The sequence below is a fragment of the Crinia signifera genome, chromosome 8 (assembly GCF_055691185.1).
Source record: "Crinia signifera chromosome 8, ASM5569118v1, whole genome shotgun sequence".
NCBI lineage: Eukaryota > Metazoa > Chordata > Amphibia > Anura > Myobatrachidae > Crinia > Crinia signifera.
The window spans coordinates 124675837-124698464 of record NC_139224.1 but is presented as its reverse complement, the minus strand read 5'-3'; positions in this window follow the sequence as shown (position 1 = coordinate 124698464).

Genomic DNA, 22628 nt, shown 5'->3' with positions numbered 1-22628 from the left:
CTAAAGAGTTTAGAAGCGGTCAAGTTGAGAAGTTGTCCAAGGCAAGAATTCAGATTCCACCTATCAGTTTATGGAATCTCTCTTCCTTTCTATCTCTCAGATGACCTCTAAAGAGATCTCTCCTAGGCTGCTCTACAAGTAAAGCTGGGTACACATATGTACAATCGTCGGGCCGTTCTTCCGTTCTGCGGACGAACGGCCGTTCGATTGTATATATGTGTACGCAGTCCCGATCACTTCGTTGCGATCGATAAACGGCCAAAAACGCTCTTGGCCGTCCACGGTCGGTCGGTCGCAGGTTCTTTGCTGCTTAATATTCTTCCGACAGGACGGCTCCATATCGAAAGAAAAGTGACATGTGTACGCACGTTCGATCGATATGCAGCCCGTTCCTGCGATCATTCCTCCCAAAAGCAGCACGCCCATGTGGGTGTTGACTAGCTGCGTCATCCCTCCATCAGCGCAGCATGTAAAAAACAGGAAGTCTTCTCCCCCGTACTTTCCGCGCCATGCTGTTAAAGAATATTCGTTGTGTGTGCATTCCTTTTGAAATAAATAATCGTTGTGTGTGCATTCCTGACAGATATAGTTATAGAAGATAGATAGATAGATAGATATGTGATGTTCATTGTTCTGCATAAACACTTAACATTTATTAAGAAATACTGACAAAAAATACTGTGTTCACTTTGTTTATTTGAGGTAAAACGGTGGTCGGACCTGAACAGAGTGTCACATACAGGTGCTTGCCATGACATAAGTGCCACGTGAAGGTGTAGCAGGAACGCCCACCCACCCAAAAAACATCTAACACATTGGAACATGGTGGTGTGTGTAGTGGAAAGCGGTCCCACGGCAGCAACGCATCACATGGGAACATCCCGGCCTGCTCACATGTGATGCATTGCTGCCGTGAGACTGCTTGCCATGACATAAGTGCCACGTGAAGGTGTAGCAGGAACGCCCACCCACCCAAAAAACATCAAACACATTGGAACATGGTGGTGTATGTAGTGGAAAGCTGTCCCACGGCAGCAACACATCACATGGGAACATCCCGGCCTGCTCACATGGGATGCATTGCTGCCGTGAGACTGCTTGCCATGACATAGGTGCCACGTGAAGGGTAGCAGGAACGCCCACCCACCCAAAAAACATCAAACACATTGGAACATGGTGGTGTATGTAGTGGAAAGCGGTCCCACGGCAGCAACGCATCACATGGGAACATCCCGGCCTGCTCACATTTGATGCATTGCTGCCGTGAGACTGCTTGCCATGACATAAGTGCCACGTGAAGGTGTAGCAGGAACGCCCACCCACCCAAAAAACATCAAACACATTGGAACATGGTGGTGTATGTAGTGGAAAGCGGTCCCACGGCAGCAACGCATCACATGGGAACATCCCGGCCTGCTCACATGGGATGCATTGCTGCCGTGAGACTGCTTGCCATGACATAGGTGCCACGTGAAGGGTAGCAGGAACGCCCACCCACCCAAAAAACATCAAACACATTGGAACATGGTGGTGTATGTAGTGGAAAGCGGTCCCACGGCAGCAACGCATCACATGGGAACATCCCGGCCTGCTCACATGGGATGCATTGCTGCCGTGAGACTGCTTGCCATGACATAGGTGCCACGTGAAGGTGTAGCAGGAACGCCCACCCACCCAAAAAACATCAAACACATTGGAACATGGTGGTGTATGTAGTGGAAAGCGGTCCCACGGCAGCAACGCATCACATGGGAGCATCCCGGCCTGCTCACATGGGATGCATTGCTGGCGTGAGACTGCTTTCCACGACATACACCATTTTAAGGTGCATGCTGCTGGCCTCCAAATAACCAAGAAGGAGAAAAAATGTTAAATAAAGTACACAAACTATTTTTTGACTTTATAATGCAAACCGTTATAAATGTTTTTGTATAAAGAGTGTACTACTGCTACGCCTTTTTGGATTTTTGGGCTACGGTATGGACTTTTCCGCTTAGTTCTTGTAGACATTTATGGACTTGTGTCATGTTTTCTTGCATTGTGCTTTCGTCGCTGGACGTGTCAGGTGATGGTGTGTTCTTCTCCCCCTCTGCACTGACATCTGAAATCTCGATGATATCTATAATAAGTACAGATAAAGAAATGTTTACCTTTCCACAAATGATACGTCACTATCCCATAAAGATGATTTGCAGTATACACTCACCATCTACACTGCTGGTGATCGCAATCACTTGGTGGCCCTCTGTGGTCCCTTCCATCGGCTGCGCAGCCTGGATATCATCTACAGTGACAAGGTAAAGTGACGTATTACTACCCCTTGTTTTGTGTATAAAACATGTGGTGGTGTGCTGGTACAAAACCTTACCTGTTGTACTCTCCTTCTTTATTTTCAGGTTGGAGGCCCTGTCTCTGCCTTCCTCATGTCTTCTCCTGGATTGGATTTCCTCTGAGTAAAAACAAGCAACATGTCAGCAAAACACACAAAATGTAATGGATCAAGACAGTATATTAATAAAGCCACCTAGGGCATTGTACTCACTTCTTTTAATAATTCCACAAATTTTCTTTAGCTTGGCCTGCTCCTTGTGCTTCAGGTCCGACCACCGTTTCTGTAGCTGGTATTTGGACCTTCTTTTCCCAAACTTCTCCTTTATCTCCTTGCATACACGCTGCATAATAATTTCTTTTCTATAATTCGTCTTGGGGTATGTTTTTCGCGAACAATCGTAGTCCCTTCTATCCAGCATTTTTACCATCAGTTCCACCTCTGCAGATGACATGGCGGAGGCGCGCGTCACTTTTTTCTCCTTGTTGTCCTGTCTCTCAGCGATTTATTTATCTGTTGTCATTATCGGTGCTGAATTGGGAAACAAAGGTGCTGTACTCGTCTCCACCATATGCGGTGGCGCCAGACCCTCCGACATGGCTCCTCGATGTCCCGTGTCTGTGTGACGCCAAGCATGTGAGTGGGGCGGAGATTCCTGCGCTCATCCAATCACTGGGTTTCAAGCCACGTTCAGCACGAAAGAATATTCTGTCGTTGCTGTTCGAGTGATCGGAGCTGCGCTGCGAATTTTCCGTACTGTATATCGACATTTATTTCGGTGAGTATTAAAACAAAATGTGGAGTTTTCTATGACAGGGACTTTAATCTGTGGCCCATGGGTATGCTGGGGCTTGTAGTGACAGTGTATCCTATGTCCCACAGAGTTTCAACTCCTGTACTATAGTTACAGTATATCTAGTGGCCCACAGACTGAACACCTGTACATTAAATGGTTTATGCTGTGCTTTGTGTATCAAGAAAATAATATGCCTTTTTATTGTATTTTTTGGAACAGAAATTCCACCATGGCAGAGAAAAATGTCGAGTTCATGAAGGACTTCATTGAGGCCTACAGGGATCAAAATTGTCTCTGGAACACAAAATCCAGAGACCATTCCAATCGGCAGAAGAGGCTATCTGCTCTGGAGGAGCTGGTGAGGGTGAGCCAGACATACTACCCCACAGCAAATGTAGAGTGGGTCCGGACTCGGATTGCCAATATGAGGACCGTCTTTAAAAAAGAACTGAATAAGGTTGAGTCCTCAAAGCGGTCTGGGGCAGGGGCAGACCAAGTCTATGTGCCCAGGCTGTGGTACTACGACCTGCTGGCCTTCACGGTGGACCAGGAGCTGCCCAGGGAATCGGTCAGCAATACTGCAAGGGACCAGCCTGCCCCCTCCACCTCCTCGTGCAACCAAGAGGTTTCTGATGACACCATTTGCGGCACAGTAAGTAGACGGATTTTATTTTAAATATTTTTTTTTTAAACCAGATAAATATAACAACAAGTACAGTATAAAAATTGTGAACATGTAAAATTAACGAAATAATATCATTCTGCCAATCCACAGCGCCAACACCAATAAAATACTGCATGTATTCATCCCTGGTTAATTTGGCACGCATAGATGCATTTTTGGTATTTAACTTAGTATTTGGTATTTCTGGTATCTAAATAATTAGTTTCCAGAGATGCCAGTCCTAACGCCTCTTCAACTAGCTCACTTTCATCCATGGCAGCAACATGGTGGTGTGTGCGCTGCCTTCTTCTGCGTAGATATAAAAATATATGGAAGTCTTAAAAATCGATAGTGATACATCATTGTTACATCTTGTTTTGTTACAGCCATCGCTATTTGCCGAGGAGGAATCTTCTGCATCGCTGGAGGTTGCATCACAGCTGCCTTCACCGGCCCTCTGCTCCACCCCCACACCAACCGCCACCCCCAGCGCTCAACCTCAACCAGAAGCACCATCAAGAAGAGGGCGCAAAAGGCCGCGGCAGACTCCAGATGCTGCGGACGTGGCGACCACCAAGATCCTGGAGTCTGCTAACAGATTGATGACCATGGAGGAAGATGATGCGGACCGTGTGGGGAGTGTATTAGCTGACAATTTGCAAAGTTAGACCCGGCTACAAGGGTTGAGGTAGAGCGGATATTCTATGAAACGCTGTACCGGGCCCGTGTGACACCCCTCTGCCTAGGGTTGAATTTCAACCCATCAGCCCTGCCCCTATACCCCAACAACCGGTATTTCACCCGGGGCAATATCAGCAGTACCAGCATTTCCAGCCACCAACCGGCAGTGGTGCGAGTAGAAAAAACGACTTAGTGGTACTGTGCTGCGCGCCTCCGGCGCGCAGCGAAAAATGGGCGTGGTCAGGGGAGTGGCCATGGGCGTGGTCATATGACACAAGGGGGGGTGGTTACATGCCACCGCCCCCCCCCACAGAGTCTGTACGCCCGCTGACATACTATATAACACCACAATGCCCATGACATACTATATAACACTCCGCGATGCCCATGACATACTATATAACACTCTGCTATGTCCATGACATACTGTATAACACACCATAATGTCCATTACATACTATATAACACCGCAATGCCCATGACATACTATATAACACCGCAATGCCCATGACATACTATATAACACTGCAATGCCCATGTCATACTATATAACACCGCAATACCCATGACATACTATATAACACCGCAATGCCCATGACATACTATATAACACTGCAATGCCCATGTCATACTATATAACACCGCAATACCCATGACATACTATATAACACTGTAATGCCCATTACATACTATATAACACACTATAATGCCCGTTACATACTATATAACACACTATAATGCCCATTACATACTATATAACACTGTAATGCCCATTACATACTATATAACACCGTAATGCCCATTACATACTATATAACACTCCGCGATGTCCATGTCATACTATATAACACACTGTAATGCCCATCACATACTATATAACACACCGTAATGCCCATTACATACTATATAACACAGCGTAATACCCATTACATACTATATAACACACCATAATGCACATTACATACTATATAACACACTGTAATACCCATGTCATACTATATAACACTACGCAATGCCCATGTCATACTATATAACACAGTGTAATGCCCATCACATGCTATATAACACTACGCAATGCCCATGTCATACTATATAACACTACGCAATGCCCAACACATACTGTATAACACACCATACACATTTGACACATAAGTGCCACTTACCTACATGCTCAATGCCAGGGGCTTCATGCCGATGCCAAGGTGGACTGAATTTGCTCGTTGCTCAGGGGGATAGATCTGTGCCACTGTGCTCATTGCCCAGGGGGATATATCTGTGCCACTTTTCTCGTTGCCCAGGGGGATAGATCTGTGCCACTTTGCTCGTTGCCCAGGGGGATATATCTGTGCCACTTTGCTCGTTGCCAAGGGGGATATATCTGTGCCACTTTGCTCGTTGCCCAGGGGGATAGATCTGTGCCACTTTGCTCGTTGCCCAGGTGATAGATCTGTGCCACTTTGCTCGTTGCCCAGGTGATAGATCTGTGCCACTTTGCTCGTTGCCCAGGGGATAGATCTGTGCCACTTTGCTCGTTGCCCAGGGGGATAGATCTGTGCCACTTTGCTCGTTGCCCAGGGGGATAGATCTGTGCCACTTTGCTCGTTGCCCAGGGGGATAGATCTGTGCCACTTTGCTCGTTGCCCAGGGGGATATATCTGTGCCACTTTGCTCGTTGCCCAGGGGGATAGATCTGTGCCACTTTGCTCGTTGCCCAGGGGGATATATCTGTGCCACTTTGCTCGTTGCCCAGGGGGATAGAACCCCCCCCCCCCCCCGGCAGGCAGGCACATACACAGCCCCCTGTGCCTGCCCGCCCGCACGCTCTCGTCTCCCCCGCTGTGTACGCGGGGGAGACGTGCTGCTGCTGCTGCTGCTCCTGATAGTTACAGCTCCTGCTGCTGGACCGCGCGCTAACCAATAGCCGCGCGCGGTCCAGCAGCAGGAGCTGTAACGAAATCATGAGAGCAGCAGTAGCAGCAGCAGCACGTCTCCCCCGCGTACACAGCGGGGGAGACGAGAGCAGGGAAGACCCGGCGGGGGGGAGCGGCGCTAGCGCGCATATGTAAGTGGCCACGCCCCCCGCCACTTACATATGCGCACATGCGCAGTAAATATTTCGGCCTATTTCTTATGGCGGTACGGGGTACCGGCACCATTTGTTTTAATGGTACGCCGTACCACCCCGTACCGCCATAGTTGCACCCCTGCCAACCGGGCAAAGGCAGCACCAACCGGCAACGTCAGCTAATACACTCCCACCAGGTCCACCTGGTGGCCCCTTCCAGTGTTTATTGGAAAGTCCATCTCCCTCACAACCGGCGATGGATACAGGGGATTATGGGGTGGGACAAGTTTACCACCAAATGTAAAAATTTTATATAGTTGATTTCATTGCATAATTGTTTTAATAATATAGTTAAAATATTTTTATGTTTAAGTATTTCTTTATTATTTATTTCCTTGTTATTTATGTTATATTTGTTATAAGTTTATAAGTTAATAATTTATATAAAAATTTAAAATTCTGTAATCTAGTTGGTGTCCGTGTGAAAATATCATTTACCATGCAGGGTGACTATAGGGCACAGATATACATATGGGGTACATGTATGTTGTTTCAATATTTACCTTCATGTATTGCTCCTGGAGACTGTACAAAAGTACCAGGAGAAATTGGCATAGAAATAGGTGTGGTGGAGCCACTACTTGCTAGTACATAAACACCAGTACTGGGTACAGTCTGCACTCCAGGTGTCGTGGCATTGTGCCCTCCAGGAATGCCTGGCACCTGAGTACTACCACTCACTTGCCGTGATTCGGTCAGTAATCTGGCCCAAGACCAGGCTATCGCCTCCACCTCCTCCTCCTTGCTGCAAGAAGACACGGAGGACAACTTGTGCGGCACTGTGAGTATACAAATTTTATTGGCAAAATATTGATTTGTAACTGTACACAACAAAAAACAATATATTTACAATGACAAAAACGTACATTTTTAAGCAATCATGTCATTCTGCCACTCCACAGCCCCAACACCATTGAAATAATTCAAGTACTCGTCTCTTGACAACTTTGCATGCATTGATGCATTTCTGGTGTTTAAATTATTTTCCAAAGCTGTCAGACCAATAGGCTCAACAACTTGGCTTTCGTCCACTGTAGCCCCCAGATGTTGTGTGTGCACCGCTTTTCTGCGCATGTAGTTGTGCAGCACACAACAGGCCAGCACCACTTTGTCAATCTTATCTAGGCGCAGATTGATGGCACTGTGAAAAATTCTGAATTTATTACTCAGAATCCCAAACGCATTTTCAACCACTCGCCTGGCACGTGACAGGCGATAGTTAAAAATGCGTCGTTCCCTGTTCAGTGCCCTTTGTGGGTAGGGTTTAAGGACATTAGGGTGCAATGCAAAGGCCTCATCCGCCACAAAAAAAGTTCAAACCGTGCTCATTTTCAGTCCGCTCTGGCAGATTCAGTTCATTTTTTTTCAGTTTGTCATGGAAAAATGTATTCTCCAGGGCTCCTCCATCTGATACTCTACCATTTTTCCCAATGTCCACAAATACAAACTCGTATCGGGCATTAGCGATGGCCATTAGAACAATGCTGAAGAACCCCTTATAGTTATAATAAAAAGAGCCACTCTTTGCAGGGGGCATGATTCTGACGTGTTTGCCATCGATAGCTCCACCACAATTAGGGAAATTCCAAAGATCACGGAAATCACGTGCAATAATTTGCCACTCCTCCTTGGACGATGGAAACTGCAATATAAAAGTATATGCGTATTAATAATCTGTTGGGTTGATTTTAGACCCATCAGCCCTCCCCCATTGCAGCCTCAAAGCTATTACCCGCCTTATCAAAATTACCCCCCACCCACTGGTGTAAAAGTTTAAATTAACAGGCATTGTAAAGATATACATATAGGGTACAGGTATGTGCACAGCTATACATATGGGGGACATGTATGTAATTTCCATATTTACCTTCATGTATTTGTCCTGTAGAACTTGGACGATGGCATCACAGGTGTCTGGTATTATCAGCCCCAGCGCTTGCGATGATATTGCGGTGGTGAATCTCAGGTCGGCAAGGGTCCTGCCTGTTGCCAGGTAACGCAGCGTTGCCACCAGTCTCTGCTCTGCAGAAATAGGCCTCCTGAAATAGGTGTCCTCTCTTTCTATTAAAGGGGTAACGAGTGCCAGCAGCTCCATGAAGGTAGCGTCATCCATACGGAGATAATTCCTGAAGTCATCAGGATTGTTCTCCCGTATCTCCTGTAGCAATGGCATGTGGGAGAAGGTGTCTCTCCTCAGAAGCCAGTCTCTGGTACAGCAGCTCCGATTCTTGGTCCTTTTTCTTTTTTTAATAGCCTGCAATCTAATGGCCATAGCAGCCAAAATGCACGCACGAGCCTTCCTTCTCCTCAAGCTCATAATTTTTTTTTTTTTAAAAAGGCCCAAATGCACCGATAGACAAACGTACGTACGTATATCCTGTACAGCTAGCAATGATCTGAATAGTCACGGCTCTATTCACTGTACTACACGAACGATTCTTTGTTCTGTGATCACGCCTCGTTTTGGTATGCTCTTTTAATCCAGCCCATTATGATAATGTTGTGTTCATTTTTATCGTGCGAATAGCCAGAACGGGAGAGTGTGTACGGTGGTACAATCTTTTTCTTGCGATTGTTTGGACGGGAGTACATCGGACGTCGCAAGTAAAATTGTACATATGTGTACGCGCAGATCGGTCGTATGTTTTGGACGGCCGAACGTGTATTCGGTCGATCGAACGGTCGCAAGAAAAATGAAATTGTACATATGTGTACCCAGCTTAACTGTTCTGCATGTTGCCCTATGCCATTACTTAGCTGTGCAGCAAAAGCTCTTAGCTCCATTCCATTCTTCTCCAACCTGTTTAAAACAGTACAAGGGTGAATCAAGGGGTAAACTGACAGCATAGCTGCCAGTAGATCAACAACCTTTAAGGATGCAGCCAGTCATTCTACCTCTACTCTGAGTCCTGGTCACTGTAGTTACTTCGCTGCTTCTCCTCTACTGTATCCTGCTCATTGGGTTGTTTCTGATGTGCTGAAGTATAGGGTGCATATGGGTAGTTAAAGTAGTGTAGGGCATAGATGGATCAGTGATGTAGTATTGAATATAGAGTTTACAGTAATTTAGTGTATGCTATAGAGGGGTCAGTGATGTAGGGCATAGAGGAGTGAGTGATGTAGTGTAGGGTATAAAGGGGTCAGGAATGTATTGGATATAGAGGGATCAGTAATTTAGTCTAGAGCAGTGGTTCCCAAACGTTTTGAACCACGGCGCCCTAGAATAACAGAATATTTCTCACGGCAACCCTAGGTCAAAAGTTTATTTTTAATAAATTTAGAAAAATATTAAATTAAGTAAATTGTGTTTATATGTCATCCTTAGGATAAATTATGTAGTGAGGAAACATATAAGCTTTTGTTTGCCCATATATTTTATGATTGGCGGCCACCAACTCCGGTTTTGCCTATTGCTTTGCCCATAACTATTATAAATATGTCCCAGACCACCAATCCAAGGCACCACTGCAAGTGTCCCAAGGCACCCCAGGGTGCCTAGGCACACAGCTTGGGAACCACTGGTCTAGAGTATAAAGCATTCAGTAGCATATGGTACATTTGTGCCTCCAGGAGGGGACATTTAGAGTTAGGGTGTGGAAATGGTGGGTTAGTGCTAGTGCACTCACTGGGATCCATTGGTATTCCAACTGTCGGCATTCTGACTGCTGGGATCATAACCACATACCCCATCCAGTTTATATAAAGTGATTGAACATCAAACCAGCAGGGATATTGCCAGAATGGCATTGGTTTGGTGTTTATCATTTACATTACATCACACTAGATGAGCTAAGCGATGGCAGCAGAATTGACCAGCAGTAAAAGCTAATTTAACACCTGCTACATCTTTACCTTTTAAATGTAAGTCATACATACCAGGCAACACTACCAAAATAAACACCACATACATAGATTATCATGCACAGGAATGTAACATTCAAAGAATCAAACTGTGAATTCCATTATATACACAATTCCAGGAGAACATCTCGAAGTAATTAGATGCAACGAATATTGAGGAAAAGATAAAGAGAGTGTGTTGAACTGTAAGGATGTTGACCTTTTTTTTCTTAATTCATCTTGAACGCAGCGTAGTTTGCAATAAAGGTTTAATGTAAGTTAGCAGATCTGAGTTGCTTCGGGAAGGTTTTTTTAATGCTTGGCAGGTCTGTACATTTTATTTATGAAATCAAAGCTACAACCTAGAGTTTTACTCACTTGAAGACATAAAAGAGATTCAGAAGTCAACTAAATCATCTTGTAATTAATGTTACCATGCACGCCCAAGACATTAGAATGTTAACAGTGTTAGAATCGTGTGCTTTGGAATACAGAGTGAGGGCTTTATTAGAGGAAAATTCACTGCAGATGTCATACACTCTAATTGAAGACATCAGGGAGCCCGCTGCTTTTTCCTATCAGTGGTTGGATTTTTTTCCTTTTAATTTATGCATTTTCTTTACTGCTAGAATCTGCTCTCATTATTAGTCTATCTTGTCAGTCATTTGCATTTCAAGTGCTGAGACTGTGGGGTACCAGCTAGCTGCCTTAGAAGAATACTTCAAGGGGTTACACTATCAGATAGCAGCACAGTATCACAGTGAATTTGACATCTGGGTTATCCTATTCCCAGATGCTTCGTAGTGTCATTAGCAGGATTAATTTTAGATTTAATTTCATAATGATTCTTATTCTAATGTATGTGATTTAACACAAAGTCTCTTGACTCATTATCACCAATTTACCCAAGATATGTAATCAGGCTCTTCTTATTCACCAACATTTATTTTTGCTAATACATCTAAAATTGTAGATTAAGCAAATATAGTTAGTTCCAGCTGAGCGAATGCCTGGCGAGATAGCTGTGCGCTGTTTATGTTTTAATTAAGCCACATTAATCGTTATTGTCTTTTAAATATGTGTAGACCTAAATATTTTCCTGGGGAACAGCAATGTCATCGTTCAATTTGCATCCTGCAGTAGACGGATTATGGGAATTGGAATAAACATACGGTATTGTTACAGTAACATTTTTATTCTCACTGAATGGGTGACAAAGAGGAATTTCTCAGTTAGGAGCTCCTCATTGCCATTCCCAACTGTGCCCAGCGACTGCATAAATTCACTGCTAACATAAGACATATTAACTTCAGTTTTACATTTTGTAGAATACCTTTCAGATACTTTCCCCCATATATTACACAAATATGCAATCAATGTTCAAAATAATTGGTGGGTTGGGCATCTATAAATATTGGTACTAAGGTACAGTATCTGTGTATGGATATCAAACTTCACCCTGGCAAAATAGAGGTAATTTAGGGAACAAATTTGACCCACTCAAACCAACTGGCCAAGACACTTCAATATAGTCAGGTCATAACCCTTATGGCCAGTTCAAATATACCATGCAGCTATGCTTCTGCCATTAGGTGCTGAAATTCTTATCAACCAATCAAATGCTGTCCATAACTTAATACAGATTTTTTTTTGCGTTAACTTTTTAGTCTAGGGATATTGGATCTGATTCAACTGTGTTAGCAAAGCATGAAAATAGTCAAAACTATGTTGTACTGCAGGTGGCGCAGATGTAACATGTGCAGAGAGATTTAGATTTGGGTGGGGTATGTTTAAACTGGAAATCTAAACCGCAGAGTAAAAATAAGTCTGTGGGCTTCATGCAAAAGCAGTCGGTATTTACCCTGCAGATAAACAATCTAAACGTATTTGCTTCCCTTGCATAGCAACTTGGATTGTCCCAGACACAAAATTATTTGCTTTTTGCTTTACTGAATTGTGTGCAAACTAGTGAAGGATGTTTTCTTGAAGCATAATGATAGTGTTTAAGATACTGTATAGTCATAGCTTGCTTAGAAGGGGAATTGGGACTAGTGGCAGCTCCAAAAGGGGGCTGCAGTGCAGTCCAAAATTCTCAAGACCTTGATAAAGGTAACATTACCAAAATGCATTGACCAAGTGTGAACAGCTAATTTTCTACTCACAAGACAACTGAGAGAAACATTGAGAGGCATTACCGGACTGGGAGGAATAACAGAAAGGAATTATTGAAAAGAAACCTTAATGTGCTTGAAGCCACACAAGTCAAGTGTGAGTAGGGTACTCCAACCCATATATTTATACTTCCATTAGGATACTTGGGGGATAAAAAGAAACCTTGATATGATTTGCAATGACCTGGAATTGTTGCCAACTATGTTGCCGCCATGCACCTAACATGATGTGGATTCACAGCGAGAGAGCATCTATGAATGAGGCTCTGAAATTCAGTGTGGTGTGGCCACTCCACTGTCTACCACAGCCTGACATTCCTCATGGCATTCCTGTGGAGCAAATTTGGAGGGAGCTTAGTTGACAAAGGCAGCACAAGTTGCAAATGTTTCACATACAGTACAATAGTGTCTAAGGTGATGTTAGTATGCAAATTAGAAGGAAAACCCTCAAAGTCAGAAGGTCAATCCCTGGCATAAGCACTTATACAGGAGCATTACATTCAGGCATTATATTATTAAATGTGAGTCAGGTATGCAAATGGGGATCAATTATTTGCATATTTCAACCTGTAGTGTTTCTAGTAAGTTTAATCGAAAACCTACCAACAGACCATACAGAGGTGTCTCGTTCACCTATCCTCTAACAGCACCATGTCGCTGTCTTGAGCAAGTTAAAAGCTTGGTGCAAAGTTGCCATGCAGTGCCATGCACGGCTCAACCACAAGGTTGCCAGTGCATCATTGATGCATAAACTGATCAACACACTTAATGCATAAACTTGAGTTCAGGGGGTCAATCAAGGAAGCAGATATGGTAAAAAGATGCATTCTTTGCCACGTTGTTGGCAAAGTTAGGCATGTGATGAAAACCTAAAGTTTTACAATCTTGAGTGCCTATTTCCAACATTTAAGGTTTGTGTTGAGTGTATTATTTTATACTATATACTGGTATGGGTGCAGTAACCTTGGCATGGCTTGGTTACAATCATTCCCTAGAATGCAAAATAAATGTTTAGAATTTTTTTTTGTACTGAATTAATTTCCTGAATAAAGAGGTCCTCAATAGTATAATATAACTCCCAATGGTTTGATGAGCATGATACTAATGTTATCTATATGTGATGTGTCTCGCCAACTGAGCATTTAATATGTGTGGTATTCTTAAATAATAGTTGAAACAGCTTTTTTTACGGGCAGCAACCAAGAATCCTTTAAGTGAATTGCTTTTGTTGAAAAAAAGACATTCAAGCTGTCCTGACCATAAGTGTTGGCATAACCCCCTGTTGAGTTTTTCATTTGTTGGCCAGTATCTCTACATAGCTTACATATGAATATTATAGTTAAAATCAAAGTTCGAAATCCAACATCCTTCTATTATTTTTCAACATGTCATAAAGTAAGGCCATGCTTTATTATTGCTGCTCCAAGTGGAGGTCTTGGGAGCAGGTGTAGTGATCAAGACGGTAAGATTCATAACATTATTTGTCCACTCCCACCCCCTTTTAGCTTGCTGCAAGATGCAGTATTATGCAGTGAGGGGTGGAGCTACAGTGACTTTTTTTGACAAAAATAATAAATAAAGGGGTGGTCATAGATGTAGCATATCTAGACTTTAGTTGGGCTTTTCAAACTGTCCTCTATATTCTTGTAAGCTTGGGATTGGAGTATAGAATAGTTAAATGGATAAGAAGATGGTTGTATATAGGAAACAAACAAACAAAACAAACAGTTGTAGTACATGGAGTGCATTTTATGGAGGGAAATATTACAAATGGGGTACACCAGGGATTTGTACTTGGTCCAGTGCTCTTTAATACCTTTGTTGGTGACATTGCAAATGGTAATGAAGGGAAAGTAGGCCTTTATGCAGATGATACAAAGATATGCAACAGGGTAGACACACCAAGAGGGTTAAAACAAATGAGACATCTTGGAACTCAAAAAGGTTTAGAGAAGAGCAACTTAATTAATTAAGGGATTGCAGTCTTTGGGTTATAAGGAAAGGCTAGCCAAGCTAGCTATGTTTACATTACAAAGGAGGTGTTTAAGAGGACATAAGATCAATATATATAAACATATAAAGGGTCAATATAGAGAACAGGAAAGTGTACTGTCTCTAGGACAGTTAGACAGGTGCTACCTTTGGGATCCTTACTCAAATATAGGAGCAGCTGAATAAGGGGGTTGTCAATCCCCAATAAACCATATACAAAAAAAGGGGAAGAGAGCTGTGCTTAGAGGAAATACACCGATTATCACACAGCGTGCTGGATGAATTCGTTTATAAACATAAATATATTTAATACAACACTACCTGTATATACATAAATCAATAAACCATTAAATAATAAAATAAAAGGTACTTGAAATGTTCCTCAAGGCACAGGCACCCCAACACTCCTCCTATCTTGTGGATTACAAATTTGAATTCCTGAACAAGGACTTTGTCATTTCACCACCAGCAACAGCCGCTGTTTATCAACAGACACAGAGCCGTCGGCACCACTCCAAGGGGTAAATCTGCTCCAACTGCAATTCAGTGCAGGACTCTTCCCTATAATCATGAGTGGTTTAATTGAACTGTCCAAAAAATTGTTGCACATAGTCATTAGTCGTTACATTGAACAGGATCCTAAATAAGAGGAACATTTCAGGGGTGCCTATCCCAGTATCCATCCATGAATTGTTTTGAAAGTTATTTTATTAATTTTTAATTTGATCATTTAATGGTTTATTGATTTATGTATACAGTGTTGTATTAAATATATTTATGTTGATAAACTAATTAATCCAGCATGCTGTGTGATAACTGGTGTATTTCCTCTTAGCGCAGCACTCTTCCCCTTTTTTTTCAATACAGAGAACAATCAGTTGAACTGTTTACCATGAGGACTGTACATAGGACACACGTTCATCCATTAAGCTTAGAGGAAAGGAAATTTGATACCTGGGGAAGGAAGGGTTTCTTCACAGTAAAAGCAGTTAAATTATGGAATACTCTGCCAGAAATATTTGTGATGGCAGACTTAATGGATACATGAGATGCAATGTAATTGAATCTAGTACAAAAAGTATGTGCAGCACATACTTTTTGAGCTGTGTGATGAGATGTGTGCGGGAGCACGCATTTCATCGCACCTGGCAAATACACTGTGTATGCTGTAGGCACCTAAAGGCAGGAAAGCAATACAAAAAAGCAATAAGGAAAGCAAGTCAGATATTTGGTTGCATAGGGAGAGGAATCAGCAGCAGGAAAAATAATGCCCCTGTATAGGTCATTGGTACAACCTCATATAGAATAGTGTGACTATAATGTGACTATACTTCTGCAGACTATGGGGCAGATTTATTAAGCTTGGAGAAGAGATAAACTGGAGATAAAGCGGAGAAAAGGTAAAAGGAGATAAAGCACCAGCCAATCAGCTGTGTTTGAAAAAGACAGTTGGGAGTTGATTGGCTGGTGCTTTATCTCCATTTACCTTTTCTCCGCTTTATCTCCAGTTTATCTCTTCTCTAAGCTTAATAAATCTGCCCCTATATCTCCAGTAAGATATAAATACATTAGAGCTTGTAAAAAGCAAAGCAACTAAAATGGTACATGGCCTACACCCCAAAATGGTACATGGCCTACACCCCAAAATTTACCAGGAAAGACTAAAAGATCTTTACATGTATAGTTTGGTGTATGGAAGGAAAATGGGGAACATGATACAGACTATAAAATGAACCAAGAGTATTAACAAAGTAGAGCAGTGAGACATTCGTCAAAGGAAAAGCAATATTAGAACTCAATTACATACACTGAAAATAGGGGAGGCAGGGTCAGGGGAAATTTAAGGAAAACTTACTTCACAGAAAGGGTAGTGGATGAGTGGAATATCCTTCCGTCAGAGGTGGTAGAGGATAAGACAGTAGAGCAATCTAAACATGTTTAGGATAGGCATGTGAATATCCTTACAGGCAACAAAGGGATAAAGGTAAAACTAGAAGGCAAACTAGATGGACCAAGTGGTTCTTATCTACCATCAAATTCTATGTTTCTATGATACATCATGATACCACTATCCTGGGCTACTCTACTGGGATTCCAAACTCACTGCAATTCAGGTCCATGAAAACACTTGTGTGAGTAATACTGCACTAAAATAAAAGAATATAGGGTTTAATTCAGCTTGAATCACAAATGCGCAAAATTGCAGTTGGCTGCGGGCAGTCATCCATCGCCCATAGAGAAAGTAAACTCTCCCTGTGTACGTTTGTAGGTGAATTGCGAATGGATCGCTAATCACGATCCACTTGCAAATCCATAAGCAATTCCCAATCCATCGAAAAGGTTTTTGCAGTCTGTGCAAATGTGAGTAGCTTTGACCGTTCCATTAATTTGCAGCTGAGACTGGCTTATCATGCCAGTGCTGATATCCCAAACCCACCCATAAAACACCTGGGCATGTTTGTTCAGCTACAGATGGAGTCCAGACTCCCGGCACGTCATGGTGCAAGTGAGGCATGTGTGCATGTGAGATGCTTGCGCGCCCCATTTGTGGCAATGGATGCGTGTGTATGTGAGACGCTCGCATATCCCTGTCCCGGTGAGTGTCTCCATCTGTATCACCCACAAAGATTGGCTTCCTGCTAGTCAAATTGCTAGGGGATCCTGTTTACCACCCATATATATTTTCTTTTGGGTTAACGCATGTGCAGTCATTCCATAATTGTCCAGTTAGCAAATTGTCTTATTAGCGATCGAAGCTGAATTAGGACCATAGTTAGGTAACCAGTGGCGTAACTATGCCTCCGCAGCTCCCGCCGTGGCGAGGAGGCGCAGAGTAACTATGGGCGCCGGGGGGGGGGTGGGTGGGGGGGGCTGCGGGGCTATAATTACCTGCTGCGCTGCTGTCTACTCTGCCCGGCCGCCTCTGCGGTCACTGTCCCGTCACTCGCTCCCGGTGCCGGCTCCTGCTGATAATAAAATCTGACACTTAGAAAATGGCTGCCCCCAAATTGCAGACAGTTTTGGCAGCCATTTTCTAAGAGTCACTTTTCATTATCAGCAGGAGCCGGCGCCGGGAGAGACTGGACGGGACAGTGACCGCAGATGCAGCCGGGCACTCTGTCAGGTATGGGCAGGGGAGGGGAGGGAGAGGGGGAGGGGGGCGCCGAAAAAAGTGCGGCGGGGGGGCGCAAATTATATAGTTACGCCACTGTAGGTAACTGTAAGAAAGCAATACATATGGGAAATTTAAATTACAGTCTATACTAGAGTATAAGCCGACACGAATATAAGCTGAGGCGCTTAATTTTACCACAAAAAACTGGGAAAACTTATTGACTCGAGTATAAGCCTAGGGTGGGAAATGCAGCAGCTACTTGTAAATATCAGACCACCCATAGAGGTCATACTGTATAAGGAAAATGACTACATTTGAATCCCATACTTGGGAAAACTGTCATACACTGGGAAATTACAGTAAGGTTTTGATTTTCTGGAGTGCCATACATGTGGGAAGCAAGCTATGTGACATGTATGTGTGGGGAGCAGTGTGCCGTACTGTATATGTATATACAGTATGAGGGAATCAGTGTTTGTGGGCGGCACTCACCCATCCAGCACCTTCTGCAGGGACACACTGCTGCTTCTGGGATCAGATATGGCGACCCCTGCCTCCTGTCAGTGGCAGCACTCAGGCTGCCATACGCATAACCTCCAGCCGGGGTGTCTGCACCGCCCCTCTCGCCCCCCCTCCCGGGTACAAGTCACTGTGCCCTACATCCGACGTCATGGCAGTACCAGGCACCGGAAGTGAGGAGGGCAGCAGCAGCGCAGGGAGGAGGTGCACTGCTATCGCACTGTGTTCCGGCACTTCCGGCAGTGGCAGCTCCGTCCTCCTCACTCGCGTATAAGCCAAGGGGGGCATTTTCAGCAAAAATGTGCTGAGAAACTGGGCTCATACACGAGTATATATGGTCAGGGCAGCCGAGAGGTATGCCGGGCCCTGGAAATTTTTTGGAGGCGTGGCCTAATTGCGGGAGGTGACTGACTCCCACGATTAGGCCACACCCCAAAAATGTCTAAGGTGGGTGGAAAAAAACTTTAAAGTCGAAGGGGGGAGTGTTATTGCCCACCCCCCACCTCCGCAGCAGCACACACCTACAGCATGTGCTATGCGGACAGCAGGCTCAGCATGAGCTCTCACGCTGTCAGTGAGATGCTCATGCTGAGCCTGCTGTAAGCACAGCACATGCTGCTGTATGTGTGTGCTGCTGCCCGGGAGCGATGGAGGGGGAAGGTATGGCGGGGTCCCTCTAGCAATCCGGGCCCGGGTAATTAGTACCCACTCCCCTCCCCCCTCGGCTGCCCTGTATATTGTAAGTAAAAATGTATTTAATTCTCCTGAAGACAGTGCATCTCTATGGCATTGTTTACAGGTATTCTGAATATACAGCCCTTAAATTATAGATTCTCTGTAAGTGGCATACAGTATTTTGCATTCTCAGTGGTTTTGTCCTTAAATCCCAAGCAATATCATTTTGAAATTTTTGGCTGATGTTGCCATTTTTGTGGTTTCAAAGCATATAAATATAACTTCTACTTGAAAGAAGGCCAAGCCATTTTCAGCGTTTGTGATGCCATAGTGAACACTTCTAAATCATTACCCATGTACACTGGATCAGATTAATATTTTACTATGTTCCAATATTTCCAGCATGTTAAATGAACAGCTCTGGGCTACCTGCCATGAAATTCATTTTTTTTTTAAATTTTTACACTATCTGATTCATAGTTGCAATTTATATTCTGTTACAGTGTAAGTAATATTTTGGGAAACAAAAAACTGAGTGAGACGCAAATCTGCCGTCCCACAAAACGCTGGTGCCATTTCTATTGTATTGTGTAAAACTTCGCTCCGCCAGCTGTTCCACCAGCTCAGTATGAAGTAGTTTATTATTGATGGATAAAATGTTCAAACATTTAAGAAAATGAAAGTCAGCTTTGCATTCCTAATTAATTAATTAATAGCTCTGTAAATGCCAGCATGCTTATTTCTCAGCACCTGCAAACCAACACAAGTTCCGCGCTTTCTCGGAATATTAATTTCTTTTTTAACATCTTGCTAATTCTTGGGAAGCCTCTCCTGCAAACATATTAGCAAAGAGTAAATATTGAATTTAAAACAAAACTACCAGCTTCATCTTTCACTGTACACAGAGTTGGATTTAAAGCAGGATTTAGATTTCCATGGCTTCTAATTAAGTAGCGATAATCAGGCTTTCTGCTTAGGGTCACTTCCTGGGAGTGATTTCAGTTATTAAAAATCATGTTTGTGTTTGTTCTGCTTTGTACGCTAGATCAGATCTCTTTTAATATAGCAGTAAATATGCAAATAGGTGTTTCATTTTAGAGTGCAATTTATGGCAATCTTTTCTAATTTTCTAAAAGGGCAGTGGGGGGACCTTGTCATTCATTTTTTTTTTTAGTTAAGCTAAACTAATTATGAGGCTCTTTCTCATGAAACTCTAAAAGTGTGCGGCAAGCGACATAACAGAGAATGTGACAGATTTGGCTTGAATGTGAGATCCTTGCATTTAGCTTCCCCCGTTCGCGAGGATGGCCTTCAGCGTTATTTGAATGTCAGTGCCGGTTGATAGATAATTTAAAAATTACATCACTTAGATCTACACTGAAGAAGTGACTGCTGGAAACCTTTTCAAATGGCTTTATCAAAAAATAAACAGCACTGATCTATACCGTATGCCCGGTACAGTTTTCAGAGGAATATTTTTAAAGACATGATATTTAAAGGGGAAGCGTGCTATTCTTATCAACTACTAATTCTTCCTCTTGGAGTAATGTCACTGAAACCCACAGAGCTGTAAATACACATTTCCTTGTCCCGAGTGGGAATAATAAGAGATGCAGCCTCGTGGCGGAGGGACATCACTGTAGGAGCTGTGGTTAACCTATTCTGGGGCAACCCTAGCCATTTGCAAGTGCTATACTGAACTCTAGCCACTCCAGCTGCATCGTAGACCCGTACTGCACATGCTCAGTATATGTATATATGTATATATGCATGCGCAAATTACCAGACATTGGTACTTTGCGACATGCACTGCAGGAGTGTTTTGAGGAAAACTATACTCTCCAGGACTTCTGCTCAAAAAGTTGTTGGACACGCCTTCATTTTCCCTGGCACTCCCAGATAACAGACGGTTACCTCCCCCAAACAGCAACTTCCTGTCAATCAAATAGCGGCCGGCTTGCAAATGAAAAATTGCAGATTTTTTGCGCTTAGGCGATGCTCATATTGTGATCTGTACGCATGCGTAGCCATTCGATATTTGATATCCATGTGAATTCGCAAAACAGTGCTCAGATCTGAATTACTCCCTAATCAGCTGATTGGCGTCTCCATGACAGTTTCAGGCCACTTACTTTTTTCCCCAACAACTGCTATAAGCTCCTACTCTCCTCTGTTGGTTATTTGTGACACTAATGCAATTACCATCTGCAGCACTCCCTGGCTTCCTCAGCTATACTAAATAGCTGCAACTCTGCTTCATCTGTATAAGTACTAAACCCCAGTGTTCCTGTATAGCTGGCCTGCATTATCCTAGCAACTCTTCTTCCTTGGTACAAGTTCTAAACCCTGGTGTTCCTGTATCGCTGGCCTACATTAACCCAGTGGCTGTCTCATCAGTTCAATCCTGTGATCCTGAATAGCTGGACTGCATCACTATCCCAGTGGCTCTGTCATATTGGTTCAATCCTGGTGTTTCTGAATAGCTGGCTTGCTGTATCTCAAGTGGTCATATTCACTAGTGTTATTCAATCCCACTGTTCTGGTATTACTAGTGCAGCTTCCCTCTGCACTGTTTATAGCAGCTGCTGAGAGACCACTCACATCAAGCGCCCCCATAGTTCCAACCTATCCCAAGGTTGGTTCTAGTTTTTTCTTTCCTTTTTCAATTAATGACTGTTTCAACATATGAAAATTATGATCATTTTCACCTGTTTGGTATGATTGGTTAATCATACACCTGACTATAATTCTACTATATCCCTGCACGTGTACTAAGAAGAATTGATGCTATTTTGAAGACAAAGGGTGGTCACATTAAATATTAAGTATACTTACCTGACCCCTGTCAGGGTTCTCTCCTTCAGGATGCCGGTGTTGTTATTCTGACTGCCGGCATCCTAAGCACCGGTTATTCATGTGTATGCTTATATGGAAATTCTATATACATTTTAACATCCATATTTATGTGGCAAATAGCCAGAATTAGATTATTATTATTTAATTAATAGTAGTACTCAAAATTTATAATTTTGCCTTATCTTATAGTACACAGCCCTTTCTTTTAAGCTTTACAATGTAATTTTTAGGCTACAGTATGGAAAGCTGCTCTAATGATGGTCAGAAAAGGAAACTGAACCTTAAATTTGAAACCTAAATTTATATTTATAGAGAGGAGACACATCGGGATTTGGAAGTCTCAGGTGAAATCTCTTTCTTTGATGTGAGGTTGTGGCATGTGTCAGACACAATGCTAATAAGGATTTCCACTCTCTGTAAATATTTAGAAAACACTGAGTCATTAATGGCTCCTAATTTACATCTATATGTGTGTTAATTCAGCTTCTAACGGGCGATTAAGTATCGCAATGTTGTGGTCTGTGCTAGCATGCTGTTTTCATTGCTTTTATTGGTTTATTAGTAAGTACAGCAGTCTCTTTGAAATGTTGTAAGCACACTCCTTTGCCTTAGGGATATATGTACATACTCTAATTCTCCATATATATGCATATGTGACTGTGCACGTCCAGGATCGCATTGTCTCTGCTATTCTATCTTTTTAAAATGACAAGAAAATATAAGGAGCAGGATAGATCCATCACTAAACAAACGAAAGATGAAAACCTTTTTCAATCTACATTTTTTTTTTCTGAGAAGCAGTTGGAACATGTCCCTGTAAACAACAATTTTGAACTATGCATATATCTGCGCAGACAAATGGTTG